Consider the following 21299-nt stretch of genomic DNA (forward strand, 5'->3'; position numbering starts at 1 on the left):
TTGAATGTTTGATTAATTGCATGATATGAGTATGTTTATATAATATTTTATGAAGGAATGATCTTGTTTCAAGATGATTCTATTAACACATTATGTGCCAAGACAAGTGATATGCACTTAAGTGTAGGTAGGTGCTAGTTGTAGTAATATGATTAATGACTGCTATTTGATTATGACATGGTTATTAGTCTTGGAAAAGGTTGATTTCAATTAATAGACATGGTATTTTGATCCTTGGAACATGTGGTTGACATGTGTGAATAGTTGCAGGGCAAGATGCTTGGCATAAGAGTGACAAGGTAACAATTGATTTGTTTATATAACTAACAACTAGGTGATGTGACATGACATAATAAGACTCAATTGCAGTGATGAAAAATGTAAAATGAATTAATTTGTAAGAATTCCTTTGGAAATGTTTGGAAACCCTAGTTCCAAATGAATGAGCACTTGCATGAGTATAGGAAGTCTTCTTAACCTATATTTTGTTTGAAATTATGTGGACATGTGATATATTTATGAACATGTACTTGATATGTAAACATCGGGTTTCTAGTTATGGATGGATCTATCAAGGAATTGGAATTCCTTGAGAGATGACACATGTGCAAGTGTTTAATATAACTTGCTTGATACAACAAGGTATGGTAACCAGTGTATTGTTATATTTATTTATACACTAACAATTATGCGTTTATGGCAGAATGATGCAGGGATTCTGTGGCAAAAGAGACTGCCATGAGATCTTGAATAAGGCTCAGGTTGAGCTTTCCTTTGGAAGCATTGGGAACCCATGGGGATTGAGTCATGGTGTTTGTTGCTATTTTGTACTTTTGGTATTTTGTGATTTGTTCGTGCTTGATTTGCAGTTTTGTTTATGTCTATTGTATGGCCATACCACTTTGTTCATGATGTTGTATTATTATTGATTTTTCATGGTTTTCTTCTTGGTTTCTTTTGGTTCTTTCATTTTGTGTTTTGAGGGCCTTGGTTGGCTTGTGAAAGAGGAAGTTAATGGAGCTTGGGGAGAGTTGAATGGAACCCAACAGGAAATAAAAGATCTAGATGAATATTAATGCATGAGTAAAGGGAAACTGAAGGCAAGAGTATGACAATTGGTTGGAATGGTTGGGTCCATTGGGATAAATGGACAATGGTAGGGCAACCATGAAAAAGGTAACATACAGGTAAAGTGAATGGATGTGAGGCATCCAATTCCTTGGCTAAGTTGGGAACTATTGTTCCCAATGTTGTGCATGGATAAAGGAAGTTATCCTAACCTTGACCTTATGATATCTAGTATTTATGTTGTGATCATGATTATGCTGATGATTACATGTATATGTATGTATGTATTCCATTGTATGACAGGGTTTTCAAGACTCATGATTGTTTTATGCTAGTGTTTACATGTGTTTGTATATGTATGTATGTCGTTATCTGACATGGTCATTAGGGATCACGATTTTTTTATGATAATATTTGTATGTTGTTTTTGATAGGGTTGTCAGGGATGATTTTTGTAGAGGATTGATTTCTTATGTAGGTGAATGGCATGAATAGGTTCCTGGTCTTAAGAGGAATCAACTAGGAAGAGTAGCCCTAATAGATCTACGAGGTCAGTATCATGTGGTTATGAATAGATATTATGTGATTATGCTATGTCTATGTTTATGTGAGGGATACATCAGTGGAATGAAAAAAACGTGATCTGCGACATGATAGGATAAACATGGATGGAAGAGAGACATTGGAAGCAAGGTTTCTTGGTAGAGATAACGTGGTTTTTGGATGTACAGTGATATCGTTGCGTATATGTTGTGCATGATATATATTTAGTGATTGCACCTATGTTGATGTGTCAATGTTGTATATGTAGTATTGTATATATATGTTGTTGATATGTTGTATATGCAATGTTGTATACATACAGTGCTATGCGCATGTTGGATATGTAGTGCTGTGAACATATGGTGTTGTGCGCATGATTAGATATGTGTTGCTATGTACATATGGTGCCATGTACATGTTTTTTATGCAGTGCTATGTACATGTGGTGTTGAGCGCATTCTGTACATGTGGTGGTGAGTACATGAAATGTTGTGTGTGTGATTGTATATGTGGTGTTGTGTTCATGTGGTGCCGTGTACATGCTATACATATGGTGTTGTGTATAGATGGTGCTGTGTACATGTTGTGCATGTAATTTTTTGTACATGTGGTGCTTTGTACATGTCATGCATGTGGTGCTATGTACATGAGGTGTTGTGTACACATTGTGAAGGTGGTGCTATGTATATGGGTTGCTGTGTACATGTGGTGCAGGTGGTGTTGTGTAAGTGGTGTCGTGTACATGTGATATTGTGTACATGTTGTACACATTGTGTTGTGCACATATGATACTGTGTTATGTGTATTGCGTGATTTTTGTATCGTGACATGTGTATTCATTGTGTTGTACTCTGCGTACATATATGTATTGCGTTGTACATCATGTGAAGGTGTATGTATTGTGTTGTGATGTACACTAGATGTAAGTGTATGTGTTTTGTTGTACGCTCTGTGTGGGTGTGTGCATGTGATGCACACTGTATGTATGTGTATGTGGTTGAAGATAAGAAAAGGAACTAAATTCTTGCTGAGTGTGGCAACTGAATTCAATGTGTGTACGGAAAAGACAAAGGCAAAAGCAAAATGACCGATTAAAGGATAAGTATCAGTATTTTATTTTAGTTTTATTATGGATGTGATTTATGATTCTGATTTATGATGGTTACATGCGATCTATGATTCTAGTTTATGATGATTGATTGTGATTCATGATTTTGATCTATGATGGTTGTGTTTTAAGCCAAATAAATGTGATATTTTTTATACATGATGATTTAGTAAAGAGTTGGTTTAGCTTGTTGTGACAGGAAGTGAACATAAGTTCAAGTGTACCTTATTGAGGGGTCACTAATGAGGTATGATTTGAATTTATTTCAATTCATTTCGAGTCTAATGGAAATTATGAGCTTGATAGAGGAAAGCATGGAAAATTCCCAATTTGGATGGTTGAAACTGATTGCAAGAAATAGCAACAACAACAAAAGGAATTAGAACATGCAGTAGTATGCTGGTAGAGCATTCAGGAGCAGGGTCATTATGGGACACTGGTACCCAATAGTGTCCATTTATTTCCATGAGAATGCTATGACCAGTATGATGGTTTGAGGTAGGGATATGCCTTGGTTTATGCATCTTCCAATGTGAGGAAACCTTTCCAAGGGATGGATTGCCTGGGAAAGGGGATTTCGGGGAACTTGGAAGGTGAGTGACTACACAGAAGGGGGTGATCGGATTGCCCAAGGGATTGTGTAGCAGAGAAGGGAAGGTTGGGGATGAATTTGTTTTGGTCATTAACATTTCCAGATGGAATCATATGCACATTGGGAGTGTGCCCTTGAACAACGAGCCAGTAACTATTCACTGAGAGGACAAGTGGCATTGGATTGTAGCGCTGGACATCGGATGCAAGTTTGACTTTGGAAATGGGTTCTAGACTTCCTGGGAAGGAGGTGAATCCTAGTACTAATTTGAGGGTGGAGATGTGAGCCTCTGGATTTCGTGTTGATTGATATGGGCATCATATCCTTTTATCTACTGGTTGAGGAAATGTGCATATGTAGATATGTGTATATTATTGTAAATACTATATCAAGCTAGATTTATAAAGATCCATGAACAATATGGTTATTTGCTGATTGAAGCAAATGTGCATAAGTATATGTGGTTATTATTGTAAATACTGTAATGAGCCATGTTATAAAGCTCTAGTAAAATGTATGTTTGTCATGTCTTCAACAGTGGTCATTGTAAATACAACAACGAACTGTCTTAGAAAGCTCCATGGGAAATATGTTTGGTTTTCAACAATATTTCCGGTTATAGGTGTCATTGAACACCAAGGACGGTGTTCCCCCAAGGGGGAGGGTTATGGAACAACCCTGGTTAAAAATCCATGTAATAAAGTTAATAAAGGAAAAATAAGACCAAGGTCACAAGACATGTATTCTAAGCTGAATGTTGGGAAAAACATCCTAGCGGGTGTTCATTTGGTTTATTTTGGCTAAAGGAAATTGGAAAATGCTTTGAAAAGACAAGAGGCATTAATTGGAAATTTAGTATATGAAAATAATGGAAATTAGGAGAAAAGGAAGGTGAAAGGTCATAGGTTGCATGTGAGGATAAAAATGAAGGAAAAATATTGGAAATTGAAGAAAATAGAGGCCTTATTGATAAAAAAGATTCTTAGCATTAGTTCATGGCCTTTTGATAGTTTTTGGGTGGAGCTCTCTCTCTATTCTCTACTCTCTCATACTCTCATACACTCAGAGTATTCTTGGAGCACTCCAGCATTGGAGGAAAGAAGGAAAATGAAGGACAAGAGAGTAAAGGGAAGCAAGGATCAAGGAAGGAAGAGTATGATCAAGCAGCTTTAACAAAATCACTTGCAGGTATAGAGTTACATGTATGATTTCCTTGCTAGTTTTGACATCCATGGTACATGCATAAGTGTTTTTGGTTCTCTTATTGTCATTGACATGTGTTTTTCCAGGTGTGATAGTTTTTTCTAGCATTGCCTTGCCATTTTTGGATAACAATGGTGTGATGGGGTTCTCATGTTTTGGTTGAGATGAATTGCCAGATGGATTCAAATCTAAGTTGGGTGGTCCCAGGAGAAGTGACATGGCATAGGATCCTTGAATCGGTGAAGGTGGAATTATAGTAAAGATTGATTGTGTATGCCCTCGTTAGGCCTAGGAATCCTCAACAGATGAATGGCAGGATATATGGTAAAGCCTAGAGGTTGGATCCTAGTTGGGACTAGAAATCCTCGACTGACGAATGGCAAGATATATAGTAAAGCCTAGAGGTGGAGACATATAAATTCCTCATGGTTTAGGTGGAGAGATCCAGAGGAATCTATGCTTGTGTAGGCCTAGTGATCCTTGGATGATGAGGTTGCAGTAAATCCTGGTAGTGTATCTTTCTTGCTTGAGCCCAGGAATCCCTTGGTGGGATTGTGGTAAACCCTGGTTATATAGATGAGGGTTTTTGGCCTAGGAATCCCTTGGTGGGATATACGGTAAATCCTGAGGAATCCCTAGTTGATTTTTGTTATAAGTCCCACATTCATGCTTGGAATATGGCACAAGGGTGATTGACTGAAAGAAAGATTTGGTTCAACGCAATCTATGGTCGAGTGGTACATGGAAATCCTTGGCTTGGTTGGATTTTTCATGTGTTAATAAGATCTCTTATAAATGTACTTGAAATATATAGTTTTTATGGTTGTTCTATGTTAGTTTGTTGGTTATAAGCATGGTTTTATGATAGATCTTAGCTATGGCTCTTATCATGTTTTGATTGGTAAATGAATGGATAGTGAATGTATGAACTAATAGATGTTAATGCATCTATTGGGATAAGGCATCAATTCTTCTTGACGATTCTAAGATAAGTATGAGACCCCTATGTTCATCATGTGTTTGAAAAAATGTTTGTCATGGTTAGGTCAAGCCCTTGATCAAGTTTTGTGCTATAGGATTTGTCTTGGTGTCATTTATTGTCTTGGAAAGTCTCGTCAAGTTCTGGGCAGTGGTATGGAGACTAGCCCTTAAAAAGTGGCTTAAATCTCGTAGTCTCTTGCACAAAACTGGTTGAAAAATACTGCAGTCTCTCCCTTGCAGGATTTTGGAAGTGACTGGAGGGTTTCAGTCACATGTAGCGCTTGTCATGGGAGAGACTGGGGGTTTATTTCTATGAAAGGCTAGGTTAACTCAATGGCTGGGCATCTGGAGTGGTGGATTAGCTCCTAGGGGTCCTATAGTACCTAAGGGAGGTCTGTAAAGTGTTGGTTCATCAGTTCCACTTCATCAACTTCACTTAGGGAGTCGAATCATATCATAGTAACTCTTCATCACATGTTTACCCTGGTGGACCAATTAGCTTGGGTAAATGTGGGAGGAGGGTGTTACAAAGAGGAAGGGAAGAAGTCCATATCACTGAAGAAGTGGAAGAAGCTTAAAAGAAGAAATCAAATAAGGAGGAACTGAAAGATATCTACTATGATTGAGATAATCTTCTCCACCAAGTTATTTTTAGTTTTTGTAAAGCTATCATGGTTGGAAAATCTACAAGCATGATAGGATGCATCATTTTAGGAGATGGAATTATAAGGGAATGCGATCGAAGCAAGAGCACATGATATGATCATAAGAATCTTGAAAGATAGCTAAAGTAGATGTCTATGGCACTCATTATTAGACAATGATAGCTCTTGGTAACCTAATTAGAAGAATAAGTAGAACTTATCAGTAGAAGAGAGTCATCTAGTATACAACTCATCATACATCATTGAAAAGGAGAATTTTTTAGGATGAGGATAATTAAGATCCGTTGTTGGAATCTTCATTAGAAGGTTCATCTCTTTGAAGAAGAAAATGTCTTGCTAAGAATTCCACTTTGGATGGGATTCACTATTTGAAAGAATGATGGTATGCTAACAGAGAAATGCAACATGTCAAGATGCTTGAAGTACTTTCAATCAAAGGAAAGAAGTTGCTGATGGAAGTGTAGATGACCAAATGAAGAAAATAGGTATGTATGCATATACTTGTTAAATTAAGTCATGTCACAATAGCATGGGAGAATACTCTACCACATGAGTATGATAAAAGAAAATGGATCTCTTTCAAGGATGCATGAAGGCATGATTCACATATTAACTAAATGCAATCAAAATAATATGTCCTCATATGGAATGTGAGGTGATTGAAAAAAATGAAGGAACTATGAATGGAAATAACTGGGAAGCAATATGTGAAGAGAGAAAAAAAAGATAATGAAATATGCAACTATGGTCACATGGAAAAGGAAATCAATATCCAATGACTAGAACAAAATTGTCCATGATATCTCCATGGGGGAGACATGAAGACTTTGGGAAATTCTGGAAAGAAATAATACCCTTGACAATTGAGTATATTAGGGATGTGTCAATATGCATGCACGATGTTGATTTTACAACAAGCAAATGTCATGCTGAAGGGCCATCACTAAAGGTAATTTTAATTTGGGGTTCATTTTTTATTTTTGAAAAACATCTGGATGGGTTGATACAGGGCTACTGAAAGAGAGTTGTAGATTCTATCTACAACTAGCACTCATGTGATTGGATGTAATATCATGAAGGAAACATGACATGGAAGTGGTAACTGTATGAAGGAAATCTAGATGTGGAATAGAAGATCAATTTTAGACAAGAGGAAGAATGACATGAATGACTTGAGTAAAGTGATGGATGTCTAATGCTCTACAAGATGAAGGTTCCATAAAGATGAAGATAAAATTCATGACATCAAATGGAGGAGCTATACAAGAAGTTGCAAGTCCCATGATCTCCATCAAAGAAAAAATATCTACTACTGAAAACATTACCCTAAATAAGAGAAAGCATGGAAGCAAGTTTCTGGTTAAGAAGGAACTTGGAAGCAAGTCCCTAGCTAAGACGGAGCTTGGACAAGTTCCTGGTTGAGAGGGAGCTTGGGTACATTCCTTTTATGGGAATGGGTATATCCTCCCTAGTTGAGAGGGAGAGATAGGCCCATCATTCTTATCTTCACTTGGGAAGAAAGAATGGAGGATTGAGTAAGCATATGGCATCCAATACTCTTTGAGGATGTGGTAGGGAATCCAGATAAGGGTAGTAGTTGGTGAGCACTAGTATTGCAGCAATAATGCTGCAACTCTTTGGCTTCCTACTTTACTCTTATCAACCTGGTAGTTCGTAACAAACTTGGAAGCGACGGTGCTGTATGCACAAGTACTAGTTCTTACTGCAGGCTGTCACTTAGTCAGCTGGCACAAGATCACTATGAGCTCAAGCCAACTTCTATGGATTCTAGAAGAAGCTCTATATGTGATGAAAGAAAGGAAAACTTACTCTACAGAGGCTACTCTACTTGCAGAAAGGAAAAGAAGGTTGACATGTAAAGTAAACCTAGCAAACCCTACTTAACCAACTAATCCTAATTTTGTAGAAAGAAAGATGAAAAATATGAAATGGATGCCATTACCTACTCAAGGAAGTAAACAACATCTACTCAAACTATTTCTAGAAGGAAATGAGGAAAAAAACATCTTTTTGTATTTTTATGTGAAATTGTCATGCATGTAATTTATTTATTTGTGAATGTGGCAGCGGTTAGGTGGCAATGGAGGGCGGTTTTGGGACTTGAGAAGATGTAGGATGGTGTGGGTGCATCCTAGGAGGTCTCAGGTGGCCTTCTGGAGGCTTTTCCTGCAATCAGACTTCAAAAAGAAGCCTACAGGAAAATCTACAAGAGGCTGTAGGGGATCTACAGGAGGTCTACAAGAGGATGCCGAGAACAGTTTTGAAGGTTTTGAAGGTGTGAGAGTGGGTGGAAAGGGTAACTGAAGGCTGGGATGATGTGTTAAGGTGCCTAGGGGTCACCAAGGATTGCTAGGAGAGGAAAAGATGGTCGGGAGAGAGGAAGAAATCCTATGGAAAAACACAGAAAACTAAGGCAGATTTGAGGTGAACTTTGGGCGACCTGTAGGGCATAGATCAAGGAGAGAATGTGATGGTTGGTAGGCTGACTTGCTGTGAAAATAGATTTTCTACAAAAGGACCTGTTAGCGCTTGGAATTCACCTAGGCTGAAATAGACAAACTCTCAAGGCTACATCAAACCATTTCACCTCGTAGCTAGCCCTACGAGGTATGAGAAGGCTCTCTCGGGTCAGATTTGATAGATCTTATAATATAATTAGGCTGACCAATTAAGAATAAGGATTTTAGGCTAGTAAATTGATAGGGGGTTTGATTTGATGATTTTTGGGGTTTTTTAATGGAATGACGGGGCTTTTCTGGGCTACATGGGCAAAATCACAGCTTCAAACAGAAAAATATAATGACTACACAGGTTGTCAACTGAGGCAAGGTAGGCATGCAATTTAACACCAAATCTGGTTTCAAACGGGATGGCAAGACTGGTGAGGAGTTAAGGAGGGCAGACAATAACTCTGAATCCTCCTTAAACAGTAGAAAACATCGAATGCGAACAAACTTATAGGAGGAGCATATAATACTATGAATTCCTACCTAATCACTTCATTTGTTCAGCTTGAAAGGGTCATGAAATGAAATGGAATATAACTGATTACATATGAGACAAAGGGAAAAACTTATGCTAAATCAACATACCACATGAATCTCGGCAAACAGAGCTGTGAAATTCCATTAAATTCTCTGTTATAAAACTGTACAATAAAAAGCTCTCTGCTTCTCCAGCAGCTCCCAGCGCTCAGAAAAAACTCTCCTCCCTCCCTCTCTACTTACAAATGAATTTTTTAATACAATAAGTCAAACTACTGCCCAAAAAAAGGCGCTGTTTTAACGAACCTCACAAAAATATCAAACAAACTACAGCTGGGAAAAACAAGTCGACCCCAAGATGAGGGATTTGTTTTATTATCCTTATTAACAAAATAAACTAAAAAAAATAATCAGCGCTTTCGTGAGGGGGCTCCACTGAATTCTGTTGATGGTTTGGCTAAAACTGGAGCGCATATCTAGTTTGCAATATTAATTAAAATCCGGGAAATAGGAACCGAATCCTCTTTGTTGTTCTGGCACCGTTTGAATAGCGGTGACATTACACGTTTACCCTTGGCACTCTTTTGTAGGATGTTGGCAGGCGGCATCCCTGCAACAAGATTTGTATCGAACTGTGGGCACCTTTTCTTCACTGGTGTAGTTTCAATTTTATTTGTGGATCTTCCAGGTTGCAAGCAGAAATCGAACCACTGATAGATAAGTGGAGATGGATCCCGCACACGACCTCCAACTTTATCACTTAGAATACTGGAAATAGCTGGAATTGACCAAAGATCTGCCCATAAGCTGGTACCAGACTTTGGGACAGCTACGGCAACATTAGACATGCGTTTAGCTGCTGGAATCACATCATTTGTCCATCCTACTGCAACCCAAACATCTCCAGATCCAAAAGCCTTTAGATAGTGTACACTATCAAACAATCGGACCTGCCTCTGTAGTATAAGAAAATGTTCCCTTATTGTCAGCCATAAAATCTTCAGAATAAGTATTCCTCTCTGCATCATCATCCCAAGTCTCGGAATCTCTTTCATCCATCATGGTGTCCTCAAATTCATCCTCCTCGGCTGGAGTCTGACCCACTGACCAGAAAGTAAAAGCTGGTCTGACAAATCTGTCTGATCGGTTTAGCAAGTATGGGTCAAATGGAAAGAACATATCAAGCTTCTCACACCCCCAAAGGACTTGGATTCCTCCATCTCCAATGCGTTCTTTGAACTCGTAAATTCTAAAACATCAAATAGATAAAATGCTTTAACCTGCCTTAGAAATTCTTCTACCACTGACGGCAAACATATCTTTAATGGATTCAGTGTGTGCTCAATTATATTTTTCAGTGACAACTGTTCTAATAGTAATCTCTGTTGAGGATCATCCATGAGCAACTTCATTCGGAAACAAAGAATATACATAACAGCTTGAAATGCTGAATAGAAGACCCCATGCACTCCTGGATTCATAGCCTTCCAATCCTCATTATGATGAGGCAAGTATTGCAAGCACCAGTCTACCAACCTTTTTAATGACGCAGAAACTATAGATAAAGGCAGGTATTTAGCACGAGATAAATAACTAGCTAGATAAGCAGCTGCAGTCATCCTTGTATTTGGTGGGCGAGATTTGTTGACAAAAATGTCACAAAGAATAGATGCAAAGGCTGCACCACATGTTGTTGGAGCCAACGAGCAAAGATAGAAGACAAGGAACTGGGTAAACTTGGACTTGTGAGTATTCAAAATAGTTGATTGAAATGAATGCATGAGAGTATCATAGACCTGTGGCAAGCGTCCCTCATCAACACAAGCTTTCAGATGCTCTAAAGTCAATTCCATTAACACATCCATTTTATCTGCAACCTCACCTAGACTCTGCATAGCAGTAGATTTTGGCAATTGAACCTTTGCCTCACTACCAGGTTTCCCAGGTTCTTCATTTTCTTCATCATCTTCCATTTCCATGTCAAATGTGTAGACCTTGCTTGAGTCTTCATGTAAAATATATTCCCACCTTATTTCAACATCAATCTCAATAAGCCTGTCCACCATTGCCATAAGTATTCTCCTACCAATTATCTCTCCAACAGCACTACTCTCCACCCTGAGCATGTTCTCAATATACAAAGCATTCCAATCTTTATGAATAACTCTGTGTGCCATTCTTCGAAGAATTATTGTTTGCAGTCTTAATGCAGCAGTGGGCACAAGTTCTGCCATTTGTTGTATTGCCAAATGCACACGATCTAGAATTTTATTTTTCCTTGCTAGGTGCTCTGACTTTTTCTGGAAGAGTTGATCTGCAGTTAGCCCACCTAAAATCAACCGTCTAGTTAGGGAATCCATAAATAGTGGCAATCCACATGAAGGCGGCAGGAAATTCCTGACAAGCATGTCTAAGCACCTATCTACAAACCCTCCATTTGATGTCGCCAATTTGATAATAAATTCTGTCAAACCATCTGCTACATCCAAACTATAATTCCAAAAGCTCATACCAAGAACACAGCTTAGAAGAGAACTATGGTGATACTCATTAATAGAGGAAACTGCCTGAGAAAGTGCCTTCAATGCCATCACCAATGCTGTTTCCTGAGCAGAATATCCAGCTTCGATATCATTAAGGTCTTGAAGGAGTTGGTTATAACATGTTGCATCCCCCTTTTCCAATGTACAAATTTCATCTCAGATCGTCATCTGTTACTCTTGAAGTTCTCCTTGAACTCCATCTTGACTCTGAATTCCATCTTGCCTCTGACTGAGGTTTAGAATACCTATCATTTGAGGGAACCCGTCCTCTTATATCAGCACTATCACTCCCAACATCTGAACTGGCATATCCAGGTTGTGTAATCGGAGAATGAGGATGTACCATTGGAAACGGCTTACTTGAATGGGGATCTGAGTCAGACAAGCTAGATCCTGATAACCTACGTCTATGTACCTTTCATATGTGTGCTAGCTGGAGCTGCCATAGTATGGGAGGTTTGTAAGACATGCCGCCCTGTCTCTGACATTGGTTCTCTGAAACAAACAGTATTGATTTGAGTTCTCCTCAGTTCCAACTGGAGGAAATCGGCACTAACTTGATGTGCCAGTGCAATTAGATCATCTGGTGATACTGCAGTTCCTTGCAGTCTTTCATCTGCTATAAGCCCATCCTCACTTCCACGTGTTTGTCGCCGGTTATGCCCAACACTTCTGAAGAATCTTTTACAGTATCTGTAGCCTTTTCCAATAATAGCTCACGCAGAGATTTGAGAGCTTCATGGGCTACTGGTGTCAAATAAATGTGCAGTATGGTTTCAAAGTAGTCAAACACATGAATCTCTTCACTGTCATCCAACTGCAATGGAGCTGTAACACCATAAAGACAACCAAAATATATACCTGCATTTTGCAATACCTGCTCTCCACAAAATATATATAAATGATGCTTTGAAATTGTGTTTGTGCAGGTAGAAGTTTTGAAGTTTGTTGCTGTCTTAGGAAGAGCTGAAGATAAATTACACAAATTTAAACAACACATAAATGATTTCTTCTTCAAAACACTATTTTGAAGAAGAATCAATCTCTGATATGAGACAGAGTCTAACAGGACCTAAAAATCAAACAAGGAGATCAAGCAATCAAGGATACTAAGTACATCAAAAAAAAAAAAAATTGCATCAAGCTAATCTAGATTATGAGCTATGGAAAGAAATGCTGAAAAATGCTATAATGAGAGAAATCATGGAAGGAAACTTATTGCAAGACAGAAATGAGCATGGTGAAAGAGATCTAAAGCAAAACATTAACCTTCTAACAAATTTCAACACTAGAAATCCTATGGAGAGGGCAAATTTATGTTTTTTGTGGCAACAAGAGGGTCTTGGCCTTAGTTCATGGTCCCAAAGGGAGGAAAGGAGGCCAAGGATTTGTTGATGGCCTTTTTGTATTTTCTTTCTATCACTGTTCAACTTGCTATATAAAACTCAAATGGAAACAACCTTCTAAATTACCAAAAGCAACCTATTCTTAACCAAGAAAGAAATTTATCTAACAACAACTAATCCATAAACTAAAACAAAGCATATAAATACAAACAAGAGGAGCTTGGCTACTTGGATTGGGCCTTAACCCAAGAGCTTCAGCCCTCTGAGGTAACTCAATGCTAGCTCAAAAAGGATCTCATCTTTATTATCAAAATAATAGTAGAATTACATGAAACTGTCAACAAAAGTAAGCTCGAAGTTGAGCAGAGTAAAGCTGCAACAAAAATTCGAAAATTTGACTAACTCCCTAATGAGGCCCTAGGCCTTTCTACTTATACAACTGAAGCTCCCAATAGCTTCCTTAAAATTAGGGAGGCTTGGCTTCCAAAACTCGAGATAAACATAAGTTATCCTCCACTTGCTTGACTGCCTCCTAGTGCATTGATTTTGCTGTTTGTGCTCTGAGCTGCATGAAGGAGAATTTGAAATGGGGAGTCATAAATGAGGGGGATACCCTCATATAAATCCTATCCTTTGTCCACTTCGAATTATTCCTGCCAATTGTCCATTAAATCTTTGACTTTATCTTCAAAATTCAATAAAAATCTGCATTAAACACATATTAGACTCCATGGCAACATAACCAACCCAACTCACTCCATAAGCATAAATATAATAAAAAAACATGCAATAAGCTAAGAGAATGGTTGATTAAACTATGCTAGGAGGCAAAATGAGCCCATATAATTACCCATTTATGGGGCTCATCATCACTCCCTACTGAAGGTGTTGCTCATCCTCTGAGCAACTTAGTCCATCTCCTCATCTTTGATGGCCCTAGTGGCCTCCCAGACATCCTATGCTTCTGATGTGAGGTCATCTTCTCTGTCTTGGAATCCTGCCTTTCTTTCCACCTCTTCCCACTGCTGTTGCTCTTCTTCCTCTTTTCTGCCTTCTAGCATGCTTAGCAGCAGTGGGGGATTCAATTTGAGGCCAATCCAATTGACCTTGAAATTCTGCATAGTTCACTTGTACAATGGCACTCTCCTTAATTCTTCTTTCATCCTTGTTGGGGAGTGATACTCCCTGATCTGCAAACTGTGTGGTAGGGTGTTCCACCTCCTCATACAAGTATGAATACAATCATCCCCAAGTAACCTTTCCATGTCCTCAAAATGTGCAATGGCTTGAGCCTGATCATTGATATACTTAGGGGAAATTTGGGGATTATTTGCAAGTAGCTAGTGTGTGTGTTGATGAGTGCCATGGGATTTGATGGCTCAACTCTGATCATTAGGGGCTCATTCTGCTCCTTTATCATCAACTTCCTTATCTCTGCCGCTCTTAATTCCTCATGATTCATCCATGATGCCATGGCCATTAGTTTCAGGTCCCCTAGCCTAGCATTACGGTCCCACACATTCATGTCTGTGGGGGCGATGTTATGCAAATAGAATTCTACTATTTTTGGTTTGTTTTCTGATGAAATTTTGTCAAATAGGTCCATAAACTGTCTGTAATCTTGGAAAGGCATTGTGTCTCTCTGTGCCAAAGTCTTTATCTAAAACTGCAACCATTGGTCCTTGAGGTATAATCCATATGATTTTGTTGGTGTTCTGCATTGCAGTGCCTCCATGGACCAGCTGGCCATGCATGCCAATTGTGTCTCTTTTTCTTGCAACTGTCTTTTTAACAATTCATTTTCTGTTTGAAGGTGAGTTCTTGTGATTGCTTCTCTATGTCTGACAACACTTAGTTATCTGCCCATTTCTCTTAGTTGATTCTCCATATGGCCAGTATCCTCAACTCCCTTGGATTTGGCGATTTGAATCCACCTATGGCTTCTTATTCTTTCTTTCTCTGACTCAAAGAAACTGGGATTGCAAATTTCTGTGGAATGATTATCCCCCTTGTAGTAAGAGGCCAAACTAGGCTGGGGGTCAGGTTCTTGAGCCTTTGTTGCTTCCTCCTTCCCCTGTGACTGTCCTTCTAGTATTTTTTCAAGTTTTTCGATCTCCTATAGTCTTGAAAAGGTCTCCTATAGAACAGTCTGTGCCTCCTGTAGGACTGTTTTTGAGTTCTATAGTTCTACTTTTTCCTTCCATGTGGGAGATCTAGGAGTCCCCCTTTCATAAGTGATAGGTGCCTTGGAAGAGGATTCATTCCCTTGGGCAGAGGGTGAATCTTCAATAACAATGGGAACTTTAGAAGAAGGCTGGGGTTTCCCTTATTTGATCCTTGTGCTCTTCCTAGCCCTGAAATAAATTGAGGTCTACCTCTTCCTCTCTTTTTTTGGTTTAATTGAGGTGCTGAGGGCAGTGAGAGCAGTTGCTGCCTCTCTTTCTAGGGTCTTAGGAGACACCTCTGTCTTTTCTACCCCTTTTTCTCCTTCTTCTGTCTTTTTCTCTGTCTCTGTTGGTTTTGTTTCCTCCTGTTTTGTTTTGGTTTCTTCCTTCTCTGTTTTGGTTTCTTCCTTCTTCCCTTCTTGTTCCTTAGTTTCTTCCCCTTCTCCCCCTTGCTTCTCTTCCTCCTCACTATCAGAAGGACTGAGATCATATGTGAGGGCCTTTATGTCATCTTCTACGGTCATGTTTCGGAAAATTTCCCATGCTATGGGGATTGTGAAGGTATGGAGGGCTTCTTCCACTAACATTTTAATTAACCCATGGTGAGCCAGCTGATCTGGACCTCCTGCCTTCAACTTAATGCTGGAGTCTATGAGGGACTACAGGAGAAAATAGGGGATGCTGAGTTTCTGGGGTGTTGGAGTGTCCATGCCATATCTCAGCTCATGGAGAAGTCTAAAATGGTAGCCATAGACTATGCTATACCTCCCTTCACAGGAAATATATTTGATGATTTGGTAACTGAACTCATCCCAAGGGTACAATATGCTTGTCCTTCTAATTCCATTTTTGTCTTCTACATGATGTTCATTGTTTTGGAAGAAGTTTTTCTTGGCAGACTGTCCAATTGGCTTTTCATCTTTGCTCCAAGGTAACCCAAGAGGAAGGGTGGTAACCCTACTGATAAATTCTGGGGTGATTTCCATGGAGAGACCTCTAAAAGTAGTAGTGGCACGGGTCCTTGAGTGAGGGACTAAATAAAGGGAAAATTCCTGCGCAACCTCTTCATCAAACCCTCAGAATTTCTCAAAAAATGGCATCCAATTTGCTCTGGTGAATATGGCTACTACTTGGGGATGTTCATGGAGCCTAGTTGAATTGGTGGGCTCCTTCTTCATGAATCCCCCTGTCATTTTTCTTATACCCCCTTTGCACACCAAATGATGGAGACAAGAATTTTGAAGAAAACAGGAAAACAGAGAAAAACTGTGTTTTATTTATTTATTTAGAAAACAGGGAGAATTTTTTTATGTAATTCCTCTTCTTCCATGTACTCAATTCCTCCTTAAAATTGTATCATTCCTTGCACATATTGATAATCAAGGTGGGTATGCAAAGAACCTACCTCCTCAAACCAGAAATCAAGCAAAAACCTCATGTTTTCTCCTTAAACACAACTTACTGCCCCTCCTGTAGCACTGCCTGTAGATGCTCTTGTAGAACCTGGAAGTGCTCCTGTAGAACGCCGATAGCAGGAGGATGGATGAAAGTGATGGAGAACGATGGTTTTGAGGATGTGGGGGTGACAAAGAGCTTGCTACAGCTAAGTGGACAAGGATGAAATGAAAGAAAAGGTGGTGAAGGAGTTTCGAGGAGAAGTACTTATTTCTTCTTTTAGATATTTCCGGTGAGGGGGTGAGCTGGAAAAAAATGTATGTTGCCATATTTGGACCGTTGGTCCCCACTCGCCTCGTCATCATGCTTTCTTCCCGCAATCACCTCCCATTATTGCATCAGAGTTTACAAACCCTCCACTACCTGTCCTTGGGATTTTTCTCTGAGTTTGACTACATGCACGTGTGGTGGCAACTCCGGATGAGTGCAGTCAACTGGATGAGGGTGGCTAGTTCACTGGCCACCTTTTCTCATTCAACCCTAACCATCTCATTTACTTATGCATATTTTTTAATTACACCAATGCAACAGAGGAGCGGGTTAGTCACTTATCTGTGGGTCGAATGTATGTGCTGTGAGGCATTTTGGCTCCTTTTGCTGCTGCATGCTTGTATTTCCTTTGCTACATGCCTGTATTTCCTTTGTTGCATGCTTTCTACTTCCTAATGTGTGGTTGGTTTTTTTGTGTAGGTATCCTCTAGCTAGATCTAGCTTCAGATGTCTCCTTCAATCCCATGGTTGCACTTCTTTTGCAGCTGTGGCTTTCTTTTAATGGGATTAGCTGCTACAGGAATTCCTACAGGAGCTCTTGTGGCTACTTCTCCCTTTAAAATTTTAGCTGATTTTTGTGTTGGGAGCGGTGAGGATGATGCCAGAGACACTGATGGAGATGGAGAGGTACTTGGTTAGTTGCAAGTGAGATTTGAGGTGTTGCTCCCTTTATTTTTTGTTTTTTGTTCTAAAAACTGGTTTCTGTCTTTTTTCGACAGGAAGGAAAAAAATATGATGATGATGAGGTGGTGTAGGTGTGGGATGGATGGAAAGGAGGGTGGATAGTTGTAGGAGGGTCCACATTCTCTTCATGAAACTTTTGAGCCCCTCAAGCTGCTTATTGGAACCATTTCTGGCTCTCTGTGATTTCTATAGGAGCCTCCTGTATAAAACATAGGGCCTCCTGTAGAACACACAGTTTTTGAAAAAAGAACATGATGGGGTGGAAGAAAGGTTAGAAGTGATGGAGAAGAGTGTGGAGGAGATGAAATAGGCTTTGTGGCATCTTCCCTTTCTCCCTGTGGTCCTCCTGTAACCTGCAATGCACATTAAAATTCAATTTTCTTTTTCTTATTTTCTATGTTTTTTTTTTTTTTGAAAGACAACTAGGGCACCTCAAGGAGGTTTTCACCCTAATTGCCTGCCCTGGGTGCCTCCAAGGGAGGTTTTCACCCAGGGATCTTATTCTTTTTCTCTCTTTTTTTTTGCATCACTAGGCCGCCTCAGAAGAGGTTTTCAACCCAATGATGGGACTCAAGCGCCTCATGGAGGTTTTCACTTGAGTCCTTATTATTTTTTCCTTTTTTTCTCTGTTTCTTTAGTGTGTGGAGGCTGAGACATGCCCACTACCATCACTGTTTTATTCAGATCTTCAATGAACTCTCGCTTGGGGAGGGTCCTCTTGTAAATTTTCAACCTATGTCCATTGACAAGCAAGGGGATGGCTTCCTCATCAATGGTTCTGATTAGAACTGAACCATTCTCATTGCATTTTTCCACCGTGTAGGGTCCTAACCATCTTGTCCTCAGCTTGCCCTTGAAGTATTTATACCTTGAATCATAGAGCAATGCCCAACTCCCTTTGGAATTTCTTCTCCTTGATATTTCTATCATGCCATATGTTCCTCTGAAGCTGAACTACCTCTGTGTGGAGGAGGGCTTGCAATCATTGTTCATCCAATCCATTGAGCTGGAGTAGTCTTTCCTTCTGTGCATGGCTGAGGTCTAGGTCCAGCTGAGCTACCATCCTTAGTGTATTATATTCAAATTATATTGACAGCAAAGCCTTCTTACCATAGACCAGTTCATAGGGTGTGAACCCTGTGGTGGTCTTCCATGTTGTGTTGTAGGCCTAGGTGGCCTCAACTAATCGGTCTGCCCAATCTTTTCTGCTGCTACTCACTACCTTGGTCAGAGTTCCTTGCAAAGCTTTGTTAGTTACTTCCACCTACCCATTGGCTTGTGGATGGTAAGGGGTGGAAGTCCTATGCTTGATTTTATGATGTGTGAGCAGGTCTTCAATCAAATTGGAAGTGAACTGACTGCCTTGATTTGTGACTAATTCTCTTGGATACTCGAACTTGTAGAATATGTTTTCTCTTAAGAACTCAGATACTTTTTCCTCTGTTGCTGCTTTGATTGCTTTTGTTTTTGTCCATTTTGTCAGATAATCAGTGCACACAATGATGTATTGTTTCTGTTTTGAAGGAGGGTTGATAGGACCCACAAAGTTCATGCCCCACTTCTCAAATGGCTCGAAGGTCACTTGAGGTTGCATGGGCATCTTATCCTTTGGAGTAGGTTTCCCCATACTTTGACACCAATCACATTGGCTGGTGTATCTCCTCATATCTTGATGAAGAGTGGGCCAATAGTAGCCTACTTGCAACATTTTGAAGGCACTTCTCTTTGCTGCAAAATGGCCTCCACAAGGCCCACCATGACAGGTCAGGAGAATGTCAAAAAATTCCTCCTCCCTGACACATCTTCTCAAGATCTGATCTAGGCCAAGTTTGAAGAGATTTCCCCTAATCCAGGTGAAAGGGGCGCTTTTCCTCATGATCTTACTCTTCTCCTTTGAGGACAGGTGTGGTGGAAACTGTGCTGAAACCAACTAGCTTGCTATATCAACAAACCATGAGGAGAGTACTGAGATAAAAAACAGGTGTTCATTTGGCATTTGATCATCGTCCATTCCTTCTTCACCTGCAGGAAAATTTACTTTAGACAAAAAGTCAGCAACAACATTTTCTTTACCAGGCTTATCAACAATGGTCAAATCAAACTGCTGCAGTAAAAGCAACCACCTAATAATGCAAGCACTTACATCCGGTTTGTTTATTAAATATCTAATTGCAGCATGGTCAGTGTGCACAAAGGTTTGGTAGCCTGTGATATAATGTCTGAATTTGTTTAAGGAATGCACTACAATTAGGAGTTCCTTCTCGGTTACTGTGTATTTTAACTCTGCCTTTGACAAATTTTTGCTTATAAAGTATATGGCATAAGTTAACTTTTCATCAATTTGTCCTAAGGCTGCTCCTATTGCTTTGTTCGGGCGTTTGTGTGAATGTGGAAAGGTAGGGCCCAGTTTGGACCTCTCAGAATTGGGGCAGTCACAAGTTTGATTTTCAAGGTATCTAGGGCTTCTTGACAGTTTTCGGTCCATAAAAATTCGACATCTTTTCCTAAAAAACCAAACAACGGAGAGGCTAACTTATTGAAATCTTTAATGAATATTCTGTAATATCCAACTAAGCCTAGGAAACTTCTGACATCTCTCACCTTTTGAGGAGGTGGGACCCTTTTGATGATGGTAACTTTGTTGGGGTCCACCTGTAGTCCTTGTTGAGATATTTCATGACCTAGCACGGTCCCTTTAGTCATCAAAAATTCACATTTTTCAGAACTGAGGGATAGGTTCATTTCAATACACTTTTACAGGACTTTTCCTAGGTTAGATAAAGCTTCCTGAAAGTTAGAACAATAAGGAGTGAAATCATCCATATATATTTCCACCGCATCAGGAATCAGTTTAGAAAATATACTCAATACTGCTCTCTAGAAAGTGGCTGGAGCATTGCACAAATCGAAAGGAAGGACCCAATATGCAAAGGTACCCCAAGGACAAGTGAAAGTGGTATTATCTTGGTCTTCTGAGCTGATTTGGATTTGATTGTATCTGCTAAACCAATCTAGGAAGGAGAAAAACTTTTTCCCCGCCATACCATCTAACACTTGATCTATGAAAGGCAAAGGAAAATGGTCAGTCTTAGTGGCTTTGTTCAATTCCCGATAATCGACACAGATTCTCCACTTACCATTTTTCTTTGGCACTAGCACCAAAGGAGAGACCCATTCACTGTCAGAGATGGGGTAGATGAATTGTAATTTTTGCAATTATTCCTTAACAATGTCTTTAAGGGCTGGATTCATCCTCCTTTGAGGCTGCCTGACTGGTTTGCAATCTTCCTTAATATATATATGATGAGTACATACTGAAGGGTGCACTTCCTTCATCTCCTTATAACTCCAAGCAAAGGCATTTAAATGTTTTCGCAATAAGCTGCATAGCTCCTTCTCCTGGGAAGTGGATAGGGATGGATTGATTTTCAAGGTTCTTTCTGGGCCGAACTCTATATTATTAACATGGAGAGAGGTCAGGTCGGCCACATAGAGATCAGCTAAGGGATTGTTTTGGGCTTCTTTCACCATTTCATCTAATGGAAAGGTACTGGGGGTGGATTCTGAATCAAATTTTCAATCATATCATCCTCATCTTGCAGTTCCCCCCCATGGCGGTTTCTAATGCACAAAGAGGTGCAGAATAGACTTCATCCTCATCCTCCTCCTCC

The 21299-nt window shown here is 39.6% G+C and overlaps 2 pseudogenes; both read right to left on the minus strand.

Moving 5' to 3' along the window:
- Positions 1 to 10013, minus strand: part of LOC149169853 (beta-1,6-galactosyltransferase GALT29A-like) — a 30981-nt pseudogene extending 20968 nt beyond the window's left edge.
- Positions 9963 to 21299, minus strand: part of LOC149169854 (uncharacterized) — a 40369-nt pseudogene continuing 29032 nt past the window's right edge.

The sequence above is a fragment of the Pinus tabuliformis genome, chromosome 4_2 (genome assembly GCF_031772625.1).
Source record: "Pinus tabuliformis cultivar Carrire ecotype Pingquan chromosome 4_2, CPIR1, whole genome shotgun sequence".
Lineage (NCBI taxonomy): Eukaryota > Viridiplantae > Streptophyta > Pinopsida > Pinales > Pinaceae > Pinus > Pinus tabuliformis.